Here is a 24,262-nt window from a genome sequence, read left to right on the forward strand (position 1 = left end):
TTTTAATGCACTCTTCAGTACATACTTTCATTTAATTCTCACATCAAACCTATGCAGTAGATATCCCATTTTACTGATGAATGGACTGAGTCTTGGAAGAGTTCAGAAACTTGACCTCTGATCACATAGCTAGTAAATGGCCAAGCAAATATTTGAACTAGGGTCAATCTGATTTCAGAGTCTTAACATTTACATATTCTTATATATCTATACTATTTCTAATATAATGTCTATATTATTTTAAAGAAGAGTTGCCTGAAACTTGAAATCAGTAGCATCAGTTTAGAGTTTTCTTTGATTTGATAATTTATTTTTAGCTTCATATGTTCATTTTGATTGTACTGCCTAAATGTCAGTATTTGAGGAATCAAAATAATTATATAAAGGGGATGCATGGGTTGAATGTGTAAGTGGGAAATTCTATTTGTTCTTCATGGAGATCTTGGCAGACATTTTAAGGAAAAATAATCTGATAATCTCCATGACAAAGGCAAGGTGTATCATTTAACTTTTAGAGTGATAGTACCCATTCTTATACATGAAGTCCTATGTTAGCATTTGAAATGTGCTTCAGTGAGGCATATAAGGCTCCTTTGTCCACTGCCCAGAGATACCATATGGAATGATTAGAAGAGCATGGATCATTTTGTGTCCATCTACAAAAATCTCAATTGTCATTCTCAGAGATTCCAAATTATCCTCTTGAAAGTATATACCAGTTTTCTCTTTCTAGTAAGATGTAGAACAATTCCCTCAACAATCACAATCAATCAATCAATCAATAAATAAATATCGTATTTTTACTATTTGTTTTAGAGTTGTGAACAAATGTCTATGCTTTAGGGGATGCCTGGGTGACTCAGCTGAGTGTCCAGCTTTTGATTTTGGCTCAGATCATGATCTCAAGCCCCTTGTAAGGCTCTGTGCAGGGCATGGAATCTGCTTAAGATTCTCTCTCTCTCTCTCTCTCTCTCTCTCTCTGCCCCAGCCCTGCATGCATTCTCTCTCCTTCTCAAAAACAAAAACAAATGTCTGTAGTTTTAGGGAAGTAACCTAAAAAGACTGAGATTCACAGAAATCACTGTTTCAATTATACAGAAGTTCTCTGACATACATATACTTGGGAGCAAGAACCTCTCTTCCCTAAGACCTTCCTTTGAAGTTTTCTGTGCTCTATCACTAAACATTCCAACCATACCACCTGTTTGCTTCCTGAACTCTGGGCTTCTGGGCTTCAAAATTTCTTAAGTGATATATACATAGTCTTTGCATTAGCACCAGCATCACCTGAGGTATTTTATAAAAACATATATACTTGGGTTTCTCTCCTGAACTACAGAATAGAATCTCTTTGCATGATGGAGGTACTTAAATTAGCATTCAGATGTTTCTAATGCAGACTAGAGTTCCCAAATCAGCTATATTGCATTGAAGGTGTTGAAATTGCAGACAAATTGTATCATGCACCTGAGATTTTTATGTGATCAAGGTATTGTGGGAAGAGAGAAAATATTCAGACCAATGAAGAAAATAGAAAAATTTCAGCACTGAGCCTTCTTTAAATCTCACTTTCTCAAGTTTATAACAAAGAAATATGAAGGATGTTTGGGTGTTATATGTGTAATGTACGTAAAGCATGGAGTATTACCCATAGTAAGTGTTAATAAGTTGTTCCTTTGTGATATTCATTCATTCATTCATTCATTCATTCAACTAATTTTTTAAGTAAACTGTATGTCCAACATAGGGCTTGAACTCATGACTCTGAGATCAAGAGTTGCATAGTCTACCAACTTAGCTAGGCAGGCACCCTGTGATTTTTAAGTGCCTGTAATAGTCAAGCCCTATGTTAAGTACAAAGATGACAAAGATGAGCTAAAGCAGACAGGGCTTCCTCTCACAGGGAACAGAGAATGTTGGCATAGACAGATAATACTCAAGTAAATACAAAAATGAATATAAAATAACAACTGAGACAAACACTAGAAAGAGGAGAGAGATGATGTTAAGGGAATATGCATAAGAAGGAATTTAATCTCAGCAGAGAAAATAAACAGTGTGTTTCCCAGAAAAATCCAAAAGAAAAGCAGAAGGCTTGGAGAGTTGGAGTATTATAGGCAAAAAGATCAATGTGTGCTTTACAGCCCTGCCTGTAGTTACTCTACATTCTTGTGCTCAGTGAATTTGCCTCTTAAGTCTTTAGACTTGTTACTCTATTATAGATGAGAAAACTGAGGCTTAGAAGAGTTAATATGGGCAAAGTTACATGTGTTCTAGCAGATAATGAATTTATAATTATAAATAATAGAAATAATAATAGAAATAATAGAACCAATAATTAGAAATTGGTTCTGTTTGGAGCTTATGGTATTTCTTTTTCATGTAAATATGAGTGTATTTCAAAGGGCAAATGACACATCTTCTCAAGCTTTGCTTACAGAGGTGTTATAAATGCAGCATTAAATCTATACAGTTGAGAGCATGGAGCAAAAAGAAATGAAAATATAAATATGCTTTCTGAATAACAATTTTGCTATGAGTTGAGAAAAATTGGTATGAACCCCATTGTGGTAGGAATGGCAAAGAGGAAGCATTTGAAATGTCTATTATTTTCCAAAAGAGTAAATCATAATCAATCCTGTATCTCTGGAGAAATTGTAGATGTTAGTGCCACTACTTACTACTAAAGGCTTAAAAGATGAAGATTGATGATTCTTATCACATCCCCAGTTAGATTAATGCAGAAGGCAGATGTATCTTGGAGAATGATGGTAGATTATTATAAACTTAATCAGGTAGTGAATTTAATTATAGTTGCTTTTCTTGATGAGGTCTCCTAAGTCGAGAAAATCATTACAGCCCATTGAATCTGTTATGCAGCCATTAAACTGGTGAATAGTTTTTATCTGTGTCCAGTAAGTAAAAGGTATCAGATTCAGTTTGTTCTTACCTGGTAGGGAAAATAGTACACTCTTACTGTTTTGCCCCAGGGTCTGATCAATTGTCCAGCTTTATGCTACAAATTTGTCTAAACGAAACGTGGTTGTATCACTGTCCTACTGAATGAATGTCATGCTGGTTCACCACATTTCTCACATCCTGATGATATGAGGAGAAAGGGAAGTAGAAGAAACCCTGGAAGCCTTGGCAAGACATCTTACCAGGAAAGAAGGATAGAAATCTGGACAATATAGCATCCTGTCACCTCTGAAAAATATCAGGATTTTTTTCCTTCAAAGTGAAAAACAGTTATTCAATGAATAACTGTTATTCAATTGAATAACTAAGAAAGAGGTATAAATCTTTGGATTTGTGTGTGTGTGTGTGTTTGTGTGTGTGTGTGTGTGTGTGTGTGTATGTATGCTTTAGAGGTAATGCTTTTTACATCTGCATATGTTATGTGAACCTGAAGGTTTTCAGAACAAGAGAAGAGCCCTCAAACTGGTCCATTAGTCATGCCACTCTAATGAAGTAGCTGATATTGTGATGAAGAAATTGCCTGTGGCAGATTGGGAAGTTGAGTGAAAACAAGTCAAGCTCTAAGACAAATATCTATTATGGGGAAGAAGCAAAATAATTCCCTTTGTTTAAGTAACTGTGGTCACATTAAGAAGTAGCTCTTATCTGCAACTAACTCAGTAGATATCATAGGACCAAGAGAGGGAGTGACCTGCGTTGCCTCTCATAAAATGGTGCTATCATATCTGCCTAGCCATTAAGTTGTGGGTACCCAGCAGCACCCTATCATCAAATTGAATATCAAACCAGCGGATCCTGAAGGCACAAAAAAGTTACCTAAGTATACCTACTTAGTCAAACTCTCAGTGTCCTACTCCTCCTTACTGCTACACCTTTGTGAACCTACATTCATGGCCACCTGGGGAGTCAATTATGATGCTGAGGAAAAGATTCAAATCTTAATTACAGATGATGCTGCACGATAAATAGTGTTCCTGAAGGACAGTAGGAAAGAAAGTTCTCTAGGTGGGATTAATTCCAAGGACATCATACTATCCTCTTGGTCTGGCAGAAGAAAAGCTTGAGATAAAGAATTGTATGAATCATGTGTTATGACAAAGATTGGCTGAATGACCAGGGTCTTAGAAACAGAAAAATTCAAGGGTTGGAGACAAGAAGGTGTAAGGGAAGGTAAATAGTTTTTGGGTTTTCTAATATCACCCATTTGGGTCTTATGTGAATTCTTATCAAAAGTGCCCTATTGCAAAGGACAAGCTGACCATTCAATGGATGTTAATCTCATTCTCTTGCCTCTCCAATGCTTCTTTATTAAATTAGCTCATTCAACCAATCAACAAATATTTACCAAATCCCTGTATATTCTGAGTACTGTTTGAGGAAGTGGAATATAGCAGTAACAAAACAAAAAATGCCCACTGTCTTATGGAACTTATAAACTTCTAGTGGAGAAAAGAGATATCAAATAAAAATACACATACTATTTTCAGGGGGTAGTAAATGCTAAGAAGAAAAAAAAAGTATCAGTAGGTAGAGAGTAATAAGGTGATATTCTAGGTACTATTTAGGGAATTTCACGCTAGTAAGTGGTAAATATGTTACAGAGAATTTGGAATAGTGGGAATATACTTGGTTTGTTCTGAAAATAGCAAGGAGGTCAGTTTGACAGCAAGTAAGCAAGGGGTAAAGAGAGGAAGGAGGGGCCTAATCATGTAGAGTCTTATAAAGCTCAATAAAAACTTCAAAGTTTAATTCTGAGATGGGAAGATACTAGAGGATTTCAATTAGAAGATTGACATGATAGAACTTAGGTTTTAAAAGGATCATTTGGAATGCTGTGTGGGAAATAGACTGAAGGAGGTGAGAGAGAGAGAAGGAGCCAGGTTAGGAAACTCCTTAGCAGTTCAGGAAAAGAAATAATGGAGTAGGGCACCTGGGGGGCTCAGATAAGTGTCTGCCTTCTGGTCAGGTCATAATCCAAGGGTCCTGGGGTCAAGCCCCACGTTGGGTTCCCTGCTCAGTAGGGACCCTGCTTCTCTCTCTCCCTTCGTCACTCCCCCTGCTTGTGCTCTCTCACTCACTTTCTGTCAAACAAATAAGTAAACAAATAAATTAATTAATCTTTTTTTTAAAGAAATAATGGATTAAACTAGGGAGGTTGTGGGCAAGGTAGTAAGAAGTGGTTGGATTCTGAATATACTTTGGAGATAGAGCTGACAGGATTTGCTAATAGCTTGGATATGGGTATGAGAAAAACAGAGGTGTCCAGGATGGTTCCAAAGCTTTTGGTCTGAACAACAGAAGGACAAAGTTGACATTTACTAAGTTAAGGAGGACTTTGTGAGAAATATACTATGGGATAGGAAGAAATAATTTTTGGATGTATTACTTTTGAGATTCCTATTAAATGACTACGAAGATATTGAGTAGGTAGTTGTATGGTATGGAATTTGGGGAGGTCTGAACTGATGATATAAATTTGGAAATTCCTGGCTTACAGAGGAAAGTTAAAGCTAAGAGAGTAAATGATATCACCTCTAAAGGGAGTGTAGACAGGCAAGTGATATCTCTGATAGAGCCCCGGGGATGGGAGATGAAAAGGATCTAACAAAGAGGAGAAGTAAAATAGGAAGAAAATGGAGAAAATGAGGTTCTAGAGGCCAAAATAAGCCAAGTTTCAAGGAAAAGAATTGGAGAGTGTTGAGAAGGATGCAGTTTAATTACTGACAATTGGATTTGTTCAAATGGAGGCTTTTAATTGTCTTAAAAAGAACTTGTGAACAAGGCACATGGGTCGCTCAGTCCGTTGAGTGTCTGAATCTTAATTTCGGCTCAGGTCATGAACTCAGGATCATGAGATCAAACCGCTAGTCAAGCCCTGCCTCTGACTCTACACTCAGCAGAGAGTCTTCTTGAGATTTTCTCCCTCCCTCTCTCCCTCTGCCCCTCTCCCATCTCAAATAAATTAATAAATCTTTTTAAAGAAGCTATTTAAATCTGGTGGTGGGTATGAGTGCCAGATTGAGTCAGGTTCAAGAGTGAATTGGAGATGAGATAGCAAAAATAACTAACATTGAAAGCTCCTTTGAAGAGAATAAATAGATTAATGAAGAAATTGATTGTGATGTCAGGGATGGGGGACTAAGCATGAGCCCAACAACATGTATTTTTCTTCCTAGAAATAGGAACCTGGCTACCTATAACTATTTAGTGACGATCTGTGGTTGGAGGGCCCAGCACTGAGCCTCTGATTTGGTACTAACCCTGAAGAGACATGTCATCCCACTAATCACAAAGTCAAAATCATTTTTCTCTTAGGTGTATTTTGGTTAAAAATTCCAATTTAAAGCATCATAGATGGTCTACATCCATTAGAAACAACACATTTTCTATTGCTTAAGAGATAAGGGAGATAATTCTGTTTAAAATTACAACTTAGGAATAAATGAGACTTTCCAAATAGAAATTCATTTTTTTTAAAGATTTTATTTATTTACTCATGAGAGACATACAGAGAGACAGAGAGAGAGGCAGAGACACAGGCAGAGGGAGAAGAAGGCTCCATGCAGGAAGCCCCATGCAGGACTCGATCCCGGGACTCAAGGATCAGGCCCTGGGCCAAAGGCGGTGCCAAACCACTGAGCCACCCGGGCTGCCCAGAAATTCATGTTCTAATGGAGAATGAAACAGAGTCTTCTGAAATGTCACCAACTCCAAATTTTACAACTAAAAGCAAATTCCACTTTTGTGACAAAGAATATCTAACTTGAAATTTGAAAGTCATCACCTACAATTTTTCTTCTCTCTTTCTCTTTTTTTAATGTTAGTAACCTTTTACTGCATTCTCACCAACACCAAATAGAACAACAATCAGGATCAATGTCTCTGTCAATCAAGTATGTGGAATAAATTGCTTTCTGAATTTCTTTTTATTCAAATAGAATGAACATACAGTGTCATATTAATTTCAGGTATGTAATATAATTAAACAATTCTATATATTAGCTCACCTACATTTTTTTTCTTTAAGTAAGATAAGATATGAACCTGTAAGTCAGCAAACATTAGACATTTTTTCATTAGCCTTGTCTGTAACACTTTGAGTGAAGAAAATGTTGCATCTTTTCAGTTTTGGCTGAAAGGATTAGAACAGAGAGAACTCGGTAAATGTATCCCACCATGGCATGGTAGTACCTTTCATTTTTCCTTCTAATTTTACTGCTTCTTTTAAAAAAAATATATTTTATTTATTTATTCATGAGAGACACAGAGAGAGCACAGAGAGAGGCAGAGATATAGGCAGAGTCAGAAGCAGGCTCCCTTCAGGGACTCAATCCCAGGACCCTGGGATTATGACCTGAGCCAAAGGCAGATGCTCAACCACTGAGCCACCCAGGAATCCCCTAATTTTACTGCTTCTTAAGAGAACTTCATTGTACCAATTAGATAGACAATTTAGAAATTGATTAAAGAATTTAGAAAGAATTCAAAGTATGCTCTGGAATATTTTATTTTCTTACTAAAAGATTTAGGGAGATTAGATGATAAATTGAGAAGGAGGTGGCATGAAGCGGATAGAATGACAGAATATTAGGAAGTAGCCTCTGTGGAATACTTCCTGTTAATGAGTTGTGCTAGTCCTCTCTAAACAATGCGCTCATTTAATCTCATAAGTACTCTCAAAAGAAATATTACTATTCATAATACAAGGAGGGAAACAAAAACTAACAAATATGAAATAATTTGTCCAACTTACAATGAGTAAGTGACAGTGACAGTAGTTGAATTTCGCTTTTCTGGCTCTAATAATCAGAGGAAAAGAAGAAGAATGGAAGAGATCACAAATTTTGAGCACATTGCTGGATCTAGTAGAACTGATAAATGGTTTCATTAGTCATTCTTGGTGCATTAATTACATAGAAAGTGAGACCCCAACTCATAGAAGGATCCTGCAGAGTAAGGAAATGCAAAATGTTATGATCAATTCCCCGAAAAAGATAAATGAAGTTACTGATTGTGTGTGTGTGTGTTTGAGATTGCAGTATATGCTTAGAAGGACTGTTAAATGGCATGTTTGTTAGACACATGGGTTCTCAACAAATAGGGCTTTGGGGAAATTTAAGTCCTCAGCTTTGGGTTTGAAAGAAATTTACTTGTCATGTATGGTTCAACAAATACACATTTCCTATAGATAAATGAACATTCAAATGTATAGCTTTGTTTTACCATATTGGTGTAAAAGGATGAGAAAATATAGTGAACTTAAGGTATCCTATAAATTTCTATTTATGCAGTATGTTTTGAAAAATATCTGAGAAATTGTACAAAGAAAACCATTTAGGGATCCCTGGGTGGCGCAGCGGTTTGGCGCCTGCCTTTGGCCCAGGGCGCGATCCTGGAGACCCGGGATCGAATCCCACGTCGGGCTCCCGGTGCATGGAGCCTGCTTCTCCCTCTGCCTATGTCTCTGCCTCTCTCTCTCTCTCTCTCTCTCTGTGACTATCATAAATAAAAAAAAAAAAAAAGAAAACCATTTAATTGTTCTAAACCCACTTTTTGGGCAGCCCCAGTAGCCCAGCAGTTTAGGGCTGCCTTTGGCCCAGGGTGTGATCCTGAAGACCCAAGATGGAGTCCCATGTTGGGCTCCCTGCACAAAGCCTGCTTCTCCCTCTGCCTCTCTCTCTCTCTCTCTCTCTCTCTCTCTGTCATAACTAAATAAATAAAATCTTTATAAAAAAAAGCATTTAAATGCACTTTTTTTCCTAGTCTATTTGATCAAAGACCCCATTTAACATGAAGGGTTGATAAGTGTTTTGAGGAAAACCAAGTCAAGGGAGCACAGTGTGAGGAATATTCTCTAAACTAATAGTTTCCCCCCCACCCTGCCAATTCTTTAAGAGCTTCCTATTAGTTATTAAAGCTAAGTTCATGAGGAAATAGGTACTTAATATAATAACCAGAAAAGGAGTCAAGGCATGATCCTTCTCCTGATATGGATAGTTGAGGATATAACAGTCTATCTTAGTCTCTTTTTTCCTCTATCTTTCCCTCCTTCTGCCTATTTTGTTATAATTGGTGATCAATACATCTAAGGAGATGGAAATTTCTAGTGTACCTTTCTACATGAAATGGTGAATTTTGTGAATCTTATGTTTAGTATCAGATTTCAGTGACCTGTTTCCAGTCTCTCAGCCTGGATTCTGGAAGACACTAGAGGGCAGTGGGGGAATTCATGTATAATAAATATAGTAGTAGTCATCTGAGTTTCTTTTTGTGAACTCAGGGAGAACTTTCTCCTTGGGTTTCAGAAAGGTGCACATGGAGGCTATAGGACATGGTACCAAATGACTAAAGAGCATGGAGGAGATAAAAAGCAAGTATAGTTCAGTAGATACCAAAAAGCTATTTTGGGGTCAAAATCTACAGCCAAATTTTCAGTGTATTGGCAAAAATTAACAGTTGATAAAGACTGTGTCTGAGCATTTCAGACCAAGAACCTAAAGATTTTGAAACGTGTATTAAATTTTTAAAAAACTTCTTAATAAAAAGGCTTTCGCGTATAGATGTTATTAATGACAATGATAAATCAGAAACAGTGGAGAACTTGAATTCATTCATTCCCTCCACAAATATTTATTAAGCATTAATTACATTCCTGGCATGGTGCTGGATGTTGGCCTGATCTCTGCCCTCAAGAAACTTAAAAGGTACAATGGGATAGAATGAAATACCCTACATAGGCCAAGGACATTTCCTTAACATATGTTGCTGAAAGAACTGGAAATTAAGATTAGACACTGTAAATTAACTGTAAATTATTGTGTGTATTTATTTCATACTTAAATTAACAGATAAACGAAGTCCTCATGTATGGTGTGGTGGTTTAGAATGGCAGAGATTAAGAGTGTGGATTCTAGGTGGAATGTCCAACTTAAAATCTTAGGTCTACTACTTAATAGATGTGTGGCCTTGAACAAGTTATTTAACTCTTCAGTTATCTCAGTCAAATGGTGTAAGTATTAGTATGTACCTTAAAAGGCCGTTCTGAGGATTAAATGAATAGTACCTATTAAATGTTAAAGTGGTGCCTGGCACATAATAAATGTGCAGTACATTTTACTATCATTGTAGTTTGATCTTACTATATTAGCTATTGGGTGGTCCAGTTGCTTTAAATTAATTCTTTGTTGTCATTTTAAGAACTTTATTTAAAGACCTTTTTAGGGTCTATTATAAGTAAATATCTGGACAGAACAGAAAAAACTAAAACATATTGTAAAACTCTCTTTGAAATAAATAAACCCACAAAACAAACTTCTTTACCAAATGCTGCCTTATCTATAGTTATTCCTATACATTCAGTCAAATTTCCTGCAATAGCATGATTTCTTAAGGATAAAAGTCTTGTAGCAGGATGCAGGTTATTTCTTCGGGCACTACCATTGACGGCTGTGTGAATTTCATCTCTCTAGGACTGCATTCCACATCTGTAAAATGATAGGATTTTGCAAGACAACCTCCAAAGTCTCTTGAGGCTCCAGTATTTTATAAGGTGGTATAATTAGGGCTGTTAATAATGTTCTGGATTTTCTTTTGGACACACTTGAAGTCGGTAACTTCCCTGGCCAATAAAATGTGAGTGGAAGTGATGTGTGTGTTTTCCAGACAGAAGCTTTTATAAACCAATGCACAAATTGCAACAACCTTTCCTCTGTCTTGGAGATGTTTGAAGCAAGTGTCGACATAGTATTAGTTATAGTCAGCTCCAGCTGGTCCCTGCTGGCAGAACAATGTGGGCCAGAAATAAATCTTTGCTGTTTAAAGGCACTGATATTTCAGAGCTATTTGTTTCATAGTATTAACTAACATGTCCTGACTGATACATGTGGTGTAACCCAGTGCAGAGGCAGCATATATAACATGATGGTCACAATATGTAGTGCATAGTAAGTACTTAAAATGACCTTCCTTATGGCTATCATTATGATTTGTTATCTGACCCCCAAAATTGATAATGAATATCAGGTGGCTCAAATTTGCTTGTGTAATGAATTGTTGAGTAACATTTTCAGCCTAATTTTTGGGTGTATCCCTTTCTCTTTGCAAGGTTTGTCAGTCTGTTACTATCAAGCTCTGTGTCTGTAGTGTAAAATGTGTGAGAACATCTTCTCTTTCAGTCTGCTGAAAATTGTTATGATTAGGTCAGTGTGGTTAAAAAGCTATTGAGCCCATTTATTGTGCCAAGTACTATTTTATGTGACTATTAGAATAATCTTCTGGTGTTAAGAAAATAATTCTCAGGAAGCCTGGCATGAGGTACATTTTTTTAGACTCAGAAAAATAATATGTGAAGTACTTCTGTTTACCATGGCCCTTTAGTCATTGAATGTGGCTACACTCTGGAAGCCTGGGGTCTTAGACTAGAGAGAGAATATGGGGTAAGTTGTGGTGGTTTGGCACCTAAAGGGAGCTCAAGGTTGAGAGTCTGACTGAGGTTAGAGATGAAGTGAACAAAGTACACTTTGTTGATGTCTAAGCTTTAGGCCCTGCTGAAGGAGAGAAGAAAAACACCTAGAGAATATATGTTTTGTAAACCTGTTACTTTTATACTTCAGTTATAGACTTTAGGATAAGGAGCTTGAGGATATCAGAGAAACATTATAATGCAATACTTTTTTTTCCTGCAATTTTTCATTGCATTTGGAAGTCATCATTGTCCATTTCTAGAAGCTGATAAGTCCTACAAAAGAAAAAAGTTTAAATTGCGGTTGATTACACGGACCTAGGAATCTTCTAATATCTAATTCTTGCATAAAAATGTAAGTAACCGGATAGCTCCTGCTGGCTTATAATATGCTTATTTTTTTCCAAAAAAGCCCACTTATCAGACACAGAGCCTTGATCTGGGCATTTTAACATTATGAAAATGAATTCATAAGCCAAGTTTGTCTGTCAGATGTTTTAATTTAAATGTTCTGATGGATGATGAGACTCAGCATGAGGGCATCCAAAATTGTCTTATGAAATTAAAACAAGTCAGGGAAAGAGGCTAGAAAAATCTTGACATTTAGTTCATAATCCATGTGCCAATTTGGAATATAAAGTTCCAGGTCAAGAAAGGTTTTGATTTTCCAAATGTAGACTTTATTACTTAAAAATCAAGTTCATTCCATTGGCATTTCTTTCTAATGACAGAGGTTATACATTTTACCATGAATTTCTTATGGAACACTGGAGAGGTCATTTCAGTAATAATATGAATACTTTTACCTTCTATGGTGAACAATACTATAAATTTCTCTTCCTGAATAAACATAGGTAGCTTGAGGCCATGCTAACATCAGGCTATTTAAAAATGTATACCTAATTTTTTTTTTTCAGATGAATGTTGTAGTTTTCATGTAGCTTAAGTCTTTGGTGCAAGACCACCTACTTGACAGCAATGTTCTACTATACAGCTCCTGCACAGGGTCATTACACAGCCTTATTGCTAATACCAGAGTGGCCTATAGTTATTTGGAGATCCACAGCCAGATGATTGTTAACTGTGGCCCACTCTGTTTTAGTTCAGAGCTTAGAGAAGCTTTGTGTTGGTGCCTTCTTAATTCCTGCTGTCCATCTGTATCGCCATCATGGCAGTGGTATCCTTAATACTATCAAAATGATATTTAAGAATGATAAATAATTTGTTGCAGATGGCAAGAATGATGATGTAGGCTCTTTAAAAATTAGGCAATGTCAATATGCAGCACCAATTCAGAAATCAGATTTGGAGATGAGTTCCTATTGATTCCTTCACTTTGTCTGGATCTTTTTCCAACATTCCAAGTTTAGCCTTATTCTTAACTTTAAGCCGATGCCCAATTTCTCAAGAAGACTTTCTTCCTTGTTTATAGTCTTTTCCTAAACATTTCCTATAACCTCTTTCCCCTTTACATTTTTGTTTTTCTTCTCAAAATATTTTTAAGTATTATTATTCAATGAGACTTTTTGGTGTAATTATCACTATATGCAGTGTAGGCATTAAATGAATGGTAATTTATTAATTAAGTATAATCTAGTTGGAGGTATTATATTTCATGTACAAAACATTTAAATAACAAGGGAGTAACAATAACTATGAAGGGTCTGAGGTTTTACTGTACTAAATAGCTTATAAGTTAGCCTGTCGATTAGTTTTGTGTATGCTAGCAGAAGACAAAAGACTCCTAGGTGGGAGAACAAGGCCTTCAATATTACAGAAGAGCACACTCTATGAGCAATGGCATATTTGAGTCAGTTTCCCTTGCTTCTAAGTTTCAAAGAAGTAATACCCATGGGCCTGATGAATACTTGCATACTTACTGGGTTTTGTTACAGAAGAGCAACTCTATGCTTAGGAAATCTGAATGTTTTATAATAGGCAGTAAGCATGCCTTCCCTTTGCTCCAGAGGGAAACACTACTCTGTATTCTGAGGCTGTTTGCTGTATAATAATCCTTGAAAAGATAGTCCAGAACAAAGATCAGTCAGTGTCTCTGCTTATGAGATATGCAGAAATGCAAAAGATTTATGGAGAGTTGACATTGCATAGACCACATATCTTAAGTGAGCCACATAAGCAGTCCTTGATATAGAGAAATTTAAATAAGGGAGGATTCAACTTGACTTTTATACTAAACCACTTTGGATAGTTCAGAAAAGTTTTACAGAAAAAGTTAACATTAAAGAAATCTTTGAAAGATGGGTAGTATTTGGAGGGATAAAGGAAAGGGCAATGGTATTTCTTTTGGGGAATGCAGTACGAGTTGGGAAGTGCACAAAGTTGATATGTTATGGGGAAACATTGATTCAGTCTTATTACTTGTTAACCATCTGTATCTATTCTGATTGGTCAGTGTCCGTGCTATTTTGTTTAGAATGTTTTTTTTTTTTTTTTTAAAGTAGGCTCCACACCTAGCATGGAACCCAATGTGGGGCTTGAACTCATGACCCTAAGATCACGACCTGAGCTGAGATCAAGTTGGATGTTTAACCAACTGAGCCACCCCAGCTCCTCTGACATTTAATTTTTTTAAAGGATTTTATTTACTTATTTATTCATGAAAGACACACGCAGAGAGAGAGAGAGAGAGAGAAAGGCAGAGACACAGGCAGAACGAGAAGCAGGCTCCATGCAGGGAGCCTGATGTGGGACTTGATCCCAGGACTCCAGGACCATGCCCCGGGCCAAAGGCAGGCGCTAAACCACTGAAACACCCAGGGATCCCCTGACATTTAGAATTTTAAATAGTAGCAAGCATAGTATTTGATTTGGGAGTAGTTTGGTCTCACCTCTATAGTTGGCTGTCCTTCAGTAAGGATGGCTAGATAAAGTCCTCTATTTTTATTTGCTAAATATGGCAACTCTATCTTCAGTACAGTAAGGCTAGGTCTCTACAGTGCAGGAGCTTAAATCCAAACTGATATTTACTCTTGTATATAAAGGGGAACCCATTAAAGGTATTTGGGCAAAGGGTTATATATAAAGAGCTATGTTTAAGGAGAACAAGAATGATAGTGGTGTGTTAGGATAGATGATGAATCATATCTTCCTGATTACCTAAGTTCAGGAGATAAGTGACTTAAGTTTGGGTTTTATGAAGACAGAGAGTAGATTCTGTGAGTACAGCATACATATCATGTAGGGGAACTATGTCCCAAAGCATGGTTATTACATGTTTGCACTGTGATTGTTCTAGGAGTGTGGTATGGAATGTGTCAGTAGTGATCCAACTGAGTGGTAGAGAAGGACAGAGGAGGCTGATGCCCTTTTATTCTCTAGTCTGCTCTGAGTGGAAGGAGCCAGAGGCAGAAAAACCTTTAATAGGCTGGTAAGAAATGATGTCAATGCATTACTTAATATCTTTTAGCATATGAGCCATAATGGAGTAAAAAAGTTTTCACACACTAAGATGTAGGTTTGGATAAGCTTTCATTTATGTAAGGGTAGTAAGTTTTGGTGCCAAAGGTATTGATGAAGGGAATTAGGATGAATAAGACAGTGGGTTGAAATGGGTAGGGAATATATTAATAGTGTGTGTGGGGTGGTGGTGGTGGGTAGGCTTGGAAAGGGGAGTGATGAGAAATCAGAATGTCTACCAGAATTAGGTAATTTGCAGAGTAGTAGACCAGAAACACTAAAGAGGGAAGTAGACAGAGGTAGCTCTAATATTCTAAAAAAAATAAAAGAAAAAAAAAAGAGTTGGTGAGGTTTCACTAGAATAAAATTGTCTTCTCTGGGATTCGATGAGGGCCCTGGAGATGAAATTTAGGCCTTTTGTTCTTACTGTTTAGAGAAAGCATATAATTCTTGTGATAAACAGAGGACAAGTAATAAGGCAATTCTGTTTTTGCTTTTGTTTTTTTCTGAAAGGTAACAGAATAAATCCTTTGAATATCAGATTTGGTTTATTTTCATTTGTTATAGAGAGCAGGTGCTCTAATATACTAACAGCTAATATTTGGGGGAACTAGTATAACTTCTAAAAGTTATGAACATAAGGCAAAAGGGACACATAGAAAGATGTCAGAAGTTTTGGTTGAAGCACTGAGAAGATTGATACTGTATTTCAAAGCAAAGTATAAAAACTCATACATGTTTCGAAGGAGGTATTTGTTTTAACTTTAAAGCAGTGTTGAATTTGACCATTATATAGAAATAAATCACATAATTACTGCAACTCTATCATGGAACTTGACCATAGAACTTTTTATTACTTAAGAAGTACCAGAAAACATCAAGGGACTGTCCTTAATTTTCACCTAGGTACCTACCAGGAATGATCTAGTCCATAGAGTGTACTTTAAGAGATGATAAAATACAGAAATAATTTTCCTTTTTTAATATTTTGCAAATCATGATTGTTGAATATAATGATTATACAAAGTTAATACAGCAGTCTGGGGGTGCATGGTTGGCTCAGTTCATAGAGCATGTGACTCTCGATCTTGGGTCATGAGTTCAAATTCAACGTTGGACATAGGGCCTACTTTAAAAAATATATGGCAGTCAGAAGAGTAGAATCTACGAAAGAGAATTGTTAAGTTCCTAGAAATTTGGTGAACAAAACCTATGTGATAGGAGTAACATTTGTATAGTTAAGCCATTCTAAAAAATATGATTTAAATACACAGAAAGGATAGCCGTTTTTCCCAAATACTATAATTTTCTCCAAACTTATCAGTAGGTGAAGCTTAATTTTTATAAAGAAAAATAATAACATTGGTTATCTTATCTTGTATAACATATTAGAATTTAGTCTTTAGAATATGCTGAATTGAATTCAGGAATGTCTTAATAAAGATAAGTATAAAAAATATCATCGGCCAACAATTACCCCAGGCATATAAGTATAAAATTAAGGCAAAAACATCCTTTTCCTCTATGTATGATACATTATAAGGACTTCTGCCAAAAACAAGACATGGAGAACGCTTTAAAATAATTCATCTAATCGACTAGAAAAATGTATTCCAATTTTTTTAGTATATTTTTTTATTGGAGTTCGATTTGCCGACATATAGTATAACACCCAGTTCTCATCCCGTCAAGTGCCCCCCTCAGTGCCCATCACCCCATCACTCCATCCCCCACCCACCTCCCCTTCCACTACCCTTTGTTCATTTCCCAGATTTAGGAATCTCTTCCAAGGAGTTGCTGTAGCCAAGTTCAAAAAGGATGTTGCCTGTGTTCTCCTCTAGGATTTTGATGGATTCTTATCTCACATTTAGATCTTTCATCCATTTTGAGTTTATCTTTGTGTCTGGTGTAAGAGAGTGGTCTAGTTTCATTCTTCTGCACGTAGCTGTCCAATTATCCCAGCACCATTTATTGAAGAAACTGTCTTTTATCCAGTGGATAGTCTTTCCTCCTTTGTCGAATATTAGTTGACCATAGAGTTGAGGACCCATTTCTGGGTTCTCTATTCTGTTCCATTGATCTATGTGTCTGTTTTTGTGCCAGTACCACACTGTCTTGATGATCACAGCTTTGTAGTACAACCTGAAATCTGGCATTGTGATGCCCCCAGCTCGGTTTTCTTTTTCAATATTCCCCTGGCTATTCGGGGTCTTTTCTGATTCTACACAAATCTTAAGATGATTTGTTCCAACTCTCTGAAGAAAGTCCATGGTATTTTGATAGGGATTGCATTAAATGTGTAAATTGCCCTGGGTAACATTGACATTTTCACAATATTAATTCTTCCAATCCATGAGCATGGAATATTTTTCCATCTCTTTGTGTCTTCCTCAATTTCTTTCAGAAGTGTTCTGTAGTTTTTAAGGTATAGCTCTTTTACCTCTTTGGTAAGGTTTATTCCTAGGTATCTTATGCTTTTGGGTGCAATTGTAAATGGGATTGACTCCTTAATTTCTCTCTCTTCAGTCTCATTGTTAGTGTATAGAAATGCCACTGATTTCTGGGCATTGATTTCGTATCCTGCCACGCTACCAAATTGCTGTATGAGTTCTAGCAATCTTGGGGTGGAGGCTTTTGGGTTTTCTATGTAGAGTATCATGTCATCGGCAAAGAGGGAGAGTTTGACTTCTTCTTTGCCAATTTGAATGCCTTTAATGTCTTTTTGTTGTCTGATTGCTGAGGCGAGGACTTCTAGTACTATGTTGAATAGCAGTGGTGAGAGTGGACATCCCTTTTGTGTTCCTGATCTTAGGGGAAAGGCTCCCAGTGTTTCCCCACAGCAACTTCTTTCAAGATACATCTATGAAGGCAAGAGAAACAAAAGCAAAAATGATATTGGGACTTAATCAAGATAAAAAGCTTCTGCACAGGGATCCCTGGGTGGCGCAGCGGTTTGGCGCCTGCCTTTGGCCCGGGGCGCGATCCTGGAGACCCCGGATCGAATCCCACGTCGGGCTCCCGGTGCATGGAGCCTGCTTCTCCCTCTGCCTGTGTCTCTGCCCCCCCCTCTCTCTCTGTGACTATCATAAATAAATAAATAAATAAAATTAAAAAAAAAAAAAAAGGCTTCTGCACAGCAAAAGAAACAGTCAACAAAACTGTAAGACAACCTACAGAATGGGAGAAGATATTTGCAAATGACCTATCAGGTAAAGGGCTAATATCCAAGATCTATAAAGAACTGATTAAACTCAACAGCAAAGAAACAAACAATCCAATCATGAAATGGGCAAAAGACATGAACAGAAATTTCAGAGGAAGACACAGACATGGCCAACACGCACATGAGAAAATGCTCTGCATCACTGGCCATCAGGGAAATACAAATCAAAACCACAATGAGATACCACCTCACACCAGTGAGAATGGGGAAAATTAACAAGGCAGGAAACAACAAATGTTGGAGAGGATGTGGAGAAAGGGGAACCCTCTTGCACTGTTGGTGGAAATGGGAACTGGTGTAGCCACTCTGGAAAACTGTGTGGAGGTTCCTCAAAGAGTTAAAAATAGAACTGCCCTATGACCCAGCAATTGCACTGCTGGGGATTTACCCCAAAGATTCCGGAAATGCCGGAACACCTGCATCCCAAAGTTTTTAGCATCAATGTCCACAATAGCCAAACTGTGGAAGGAGCCTCGGTGTCCATCGAAAGATGAATGGATCAAGATGATGTGGTCTATGTATACAATGGAATATTACTCAGCCATTAGAAACGACAAATACCCACCATTTGCTTCTACATGGATGAAACTGGAGGGTATCATGCTGAGTGAAGTAAGTCAATTGGAGAAGGACAAACATCCTATGGTCTCATTCATTCGGGGAATATAGAAAATAGTGAAAGGGAATAAAGGGGAAAGGAGAGAAAATGAGTGGGAAATATCAGAGAGGGAGACAAAACATGAGAGACTCCTAACTGTAGGAAACGAACAAGGGGTGGTGGAAAGGGAGGTGGGCAGGGGGTTGGGGTGACTGGATGACGGGCACTGAGGGGGGCACTTGGCAGGATGAGCACTGGGTGTTATGCTATATGTTGGCAAATCAAACTCCAATAAAAAAAATAATTTAAAAAAAGAAGTCTCATGTTCTGTCACCCTCTCTGATTTTTCCCACTCATTTTCTCTCCTTTCCCCTTTAGTATTCTGCATTTCTAACTTTTCTAATGTATTACTTTTAAAATAATGGAAACATTCTAGATTTCTTCTCTAGCATTAAGAATCAGATGCTTTATGGGAAAATAGGAATGTCGATTGACACAGTAGCTGTGAATTCGTGAAGCAGTGGCTCATCCCAAAGAGGAAGTGGCTCTTTGCAGGGTCAGTGCTTTCTGTCTGAAATACCTTGTCTGGCTAATAAAGAAAGGAAGCGTAGGTAAATTTATTGGTATGGATCCCTTTTCTCCTGTATATCCTGATGGACTGTGACAAGTAAAACTGTGCTTTAGCCATAGGGAAAGAAGAAAAGGACTAGCAAAGGGACAGCAAGCTGGGGAAATCAGAAAACTAGGCTAAGTCACAGTGGTATGCCCAAACAGGTTGCAAGCAAGCCACCCACCAAGTAGCACTGCACGGCTGTAGCAAAATCTTTAGAGTAAAACACCAGCATTGTGCCCAGAACATAGAGATTTTTCGGTTGGAGTCCAAACGCAGAGCATCTGTCACTAAGTCACTTATAATTAATTCTGCCTTTAAATTAGCAGCTGTCTTAGGACATTTTGCTGGTGGGTGGGTTGCAGATGAAGATACGTTTAGAATGTAATGGATTTGAGCTTGTCAGTTTTAGGGTGTCTATGTTATCCAAGATTGTGCTCTTCTGAGAACTGTTCATGTCTATAACAGTGATAGTGACCAGTTTTTGACATCTTTAATATTTTCTTGGTAAAGACTAGAGAGACAGCTATTTTAGTTCAGGATTTAGACCATCAAATTCTTTGAATTCCTCTTTCATTTTCTCCTACAGTGTGTATTCACTAAATTTGAAGGAGATCTGATTTGGCTTATAAAAATCATTGTCTAGCCATTCTGCCAAATTCCTGAGGTGATAGATAATAATTTTTCTTTGCCCCACATTATCATTTGAAAGATAGCAGGACATTTCTTAATTCAGGTCTCTTCAGTTGTAGAATCTAGTGGTCATGGTGAGAGCAGGCCACTTTTTTCAAATCTTCAGAGTGGATAGATGATACTAATCCTCCTCATAGCCTTTTGCTGCTGTCTCCCTTTTCCCCTGATACAAATGTTTTCTAATATTGTGTGTTCAGGTAAAACTTGCTGGATTAATATTTTGACTTGAGTTTCAGGCTTGGGTATATCCCATTTTATTTGCTTTTTAGGATATTACTTGAAGCTTGAGCACAAGTAGTGCCTCATCTGCTAACAATAAATAGCTGTTTTTATAAATTTTCCAGATGATAATAATCCTAGGAGCATGTATTGAGCTTTCATTATATGCTAATACTTTGCTAAACACAGTTGTGGCAGGCAGTCTCCAAGAAAACCTCCAATGATCCCACCTCCTGGAATTCATGCTTTGTGTAATTCCACCCTCTGAATGAGGAACTGAGTTAAGTGACTATAACATGATCAAATTTCAGTCACTAAGTTTTGAGGTAATTTGCTACACAGTAATCAATAACTAACACAACTTTAGATGTATTATTTCATCTTTTTAACAGTCTAGTAAGGTAAGTATTGTCATTACTGTTATGAAGAAAGACTGAGATGTTAAATATCTTGTCCAAAGTAATACAACCCAGTGAAATTGGGCTTTAAACTCAGATCTGGCTGACTCCAAAGTCACTTCTTAGCACTGTTAAACTATTCTATCTCCGGTGACAGAAATTTTAAACAGTAATGCATAAATAAAATTTGGGTTTTTCTCATTAATCAGAAAGTTAATGCCATCCAAATCCTCTCTGTCTTTCAGAAATTTAGGTGGATATTGTTCTGAACCTCGGTTCTGGTTGTTGCTGTGCATGCATTACAATGTTCAAATGGGGTTCCATGGCATTGCTTCAGTTCCCATGCCCTCTGGTTCCTCTGCCTCTTCCCAAGTTGTACTCCCTATTTCTAACAGCCTGTTAGGAAACTTGGCCATTTTCTCTCCCTAATCCTATGCTGCTATCCTCTTGAGAATCAGCCTCACTTTGCTATTGACCATCTGTAGCTCTTGAGACTTCTGGAGAAAACATTCACTCTCTTGTTGGGTTATAAATATAACCAAACTCATCTTGATGATGATGTTAGATTAAAATGTTCCCTAGGGGTATTGCTATAGTAGTTTTTCTCCTTTTATGTATTTTTAAATTCTCTTTCGTTTTAAAAATACTTTTTTTGCAACCTGGGATGGACTGCGTGATTTCTATGTAAAGATAGGCTCTGAATAGGGCTGAGGGTCATTTCTTGTGCATGTGCTTATGGTCATTTTTTGTTCCAGGGCAGGTTCATAGCTTTATATTTAATGATTACCACCTGCCAAAAGTTCATTTTTATCTAAGTGAGGTATTACTCTATTTTTTCATTTCATTTCATTTCATATTATTTGCAAAAATGGACACATTTTTCTCATTTTATTCCTGAATGACTCCGACAACCTTCTAAGTATTCTTTCTCCCAACATTCTTTTCCTCTCCAGACTAGCCCCTCTGTGACTTCCAGAAGCACATTTCTAAAACCCCACTTACATCATGGGGTAGCCTGATGGTGGCCTCCAATGTATCTTCACAAAATAACCCGAGGTTATCTTTCTGGGGTTAAATATTGATTGTTTAAACAAACTAAAGTGGAGTGTTTAGAATGAGGACTTGGCTAAAGTTAAGCTTAATCTATTAAAAATTACCAAATAGAGTTATGATGACTATACTACTAATCCTGATTTATATTAAATTACATTCAAGTGTGAAAAGGAAAGGAAAAAAAGTATGATTTTTTAAAATTAAAGTTTTATTTATTTATTTATTTATTTATTTATTTATTTATTTATATAAAAAGTGTGTGGGAGAAGGGAAAGGGCGAGAGAAGATCCCAAGCAGACTCCACACCATCCAGTATGGAGCCCAAGATGTGGCTCAATCCCATGACCCTGAGATCACAATCCTGAGATCACTACCTGAGCTGAAATCAAGAGTCAGATGGTTAACTGACTCAGCCACCCAGGTGTCCCCTCAAAAGTGCAATTTCTAATAGATAGTAACTTCTGATATAATGAAAGTCATTTAAATGTGACATAAATATTATATAATTATTATATGATGTTGCTTAAGGTATATTAGTAGTAATAGAAGTAACACTATGGAGCACCTGGCTAACTCAGTCAGTGGGGCATGTGACTCTTGATCTCGGGGTTGTGAGTTCCAGCCTCATGTTGGGTATAGAGATTACTTAAAATCTTAAACAAACAAGCAAAAAGTAACACTGGTGGTGGTGATAGTAGGTATTTGATGGAATACCTACTGATTGTGACAAGGACCTTATGAAGGTAGCTACTAATACCATCCTACAATTTATGTAGTCTTATCCTAATTTCACAAATTAGCTTACTGCTTTTTTTGTTTTGTTTTCAGATCCTAAGTAACTATCAGTCCTGTTTTCGTCAGTCAATAAAAATCTCGTGTTTTTTGCTCTTCTCTTATAGGCATGTGCAATACAGCAGTTTAGGGAAATGAAATATCTTCTATCATGAAATATTACACTTCTCTAAATCAAGATTTATTATAGCTGTTTGAAGCTTCCACCTGAGGGAATTTTCTGTCATACAAGTCAAAGAACTTCTATTTGTTCTGCCTAGTTTAGCTTTTCTCTCGACTTTGCTGAATAAAATAAAAAGATGTGACAAAAGGAGACATTAATATCCACAAATCCATCTCTGCAGAAGTGAAAATCGGTAGCTTTTATGATTCCTTTGGCAAGGGGCTCCTTTTAAAAGGGAGCAGCAATTATAAATAATACTAATAGCTGTGGCTTTAGTAATAGTAGTCCATTTATCTTAGAACTTTTTAAATGTACTTTTATTTTTCCAAGTGAATCAAGATAGAATAAAGTTCATAGTGTCTCTATTATAGTTGTAATGTAGAGGGGGGTTAGGAAGAAAAAAATGTAAGTAGTTTTTTTTGTTACAATGTACCATAAAGTATCATCAAGCATTACTTGTTATAATGCTTTTAAAGTTCTCAGATCTCTATTATTTCCAAACTTGTTTGATTTAGAATAGTGACCTTGATGGTAATGTTAGATAACAAACTGTGGAAAGATAAATAGACCCCAATCTGTTATAAATGATATCTTTTGAGTATGTGATCAAATAAAAGCCAATCCTCCCAAATGCATCCTTCCCAAGACAAGTCCCCATATGCTTCTTATAAAATCATGTAGTTGAAATAATTTAGAGAAAACTCAACAATAATCTTGGTTAAAAATATAAAGTATAGTATATATAAAAATATAAAGTATATATAAATATATTTAAATATAAAAAAAATATATATATATATTTTTTTTTAAAAGATTTTATTTTTATTTATCCATGAGAGAGACAGAGAAAGGCAGAGACATAGGAAGAGGGAGAAGCAGGCTCCCTGCGGGGACCCTGATGTGGGACTTGATCCCAAGATTCTGGGACTATGGCCTGAGCCAAAGGCAGATACTTAACCACTGAGCCACCCAGGTGCTCCAAAAAACTATATTAAAGGAATAAACAAATTCACCACTTAGTGTACTATTCATTCTCTCACTTCCTATATTTGAGTGCCTGGTATAAAAGTCATATGGAATAAGAATGGAGTTTTGGAGAACTGCTGATGACAATTTTAAAAAGACAAGGTTAAGGTGAACTGTATCTGTTATGAGAAATTTTAACATTTCAGATCAAAGGATACATTCCAATGAATGAAAACAAAATAGTGAAACAACTACTAGTTTAGCTGTTTTATATCTTCCAAGGATAAATGCCTTCAATAGTCTCTTTGCTTCTGCATGTGTGTGCTCATTTGCCCAATTACCTATGATTATTCTTTTTTCTTTTTTTAAAGATTTTATTTATTTATTTATTCAGGAGAGACACAGAGAAAGAGAGAGGCAGAGACACAGGCAGAGGGAGAAGCAAGCTCCATGCAGGGAGCCTGATATAGGACTCGATTCTCGGTCTCCAGGATCATGCCCTGGGCTGAAGGCGGCACTAAACCCCTGAGCCACCCAGGCTGTCCACCTATGATTATTCTTGAATAATCGCTTCATGCTATGTTATTTCAACTGGTAGGAATTCCAATAAATAATAAACAATTTCTCAGTGACTTTGTTCATATTGCTCTAGTGCACTCAATGAATTTGGTAAAGTTAGCAAATAAGAAA

General features: G+C 36.8%; 1 pseudogene; it reads left to right on the top strand.

Annotated features, from left to right (window-relative positions):
* LOC112923865 (centromere protein V pseudogene) overlaps positions 1 to 24,262 on the top strand; it is an 80,841-nt pseudogene that overhangs the window by 12,462 nt on the left and 44,117 nt on the right.

Source organism: Vulpes vulpes, chromosome 7 (genome assembly GCF_048418805.1).
Source record: "Vulpes vulpes isolate BD-2025 chromosome 7, VulVul3, whole genome shotgun sequence".
In the NCBI taxonomy this organism is placed as follows: domain Eukaryota; kingdom Metazoa; phylum Chordata; class Mammalia; order Carnivora; family Canidae; genus Vulpes; species Vulpes vulpes.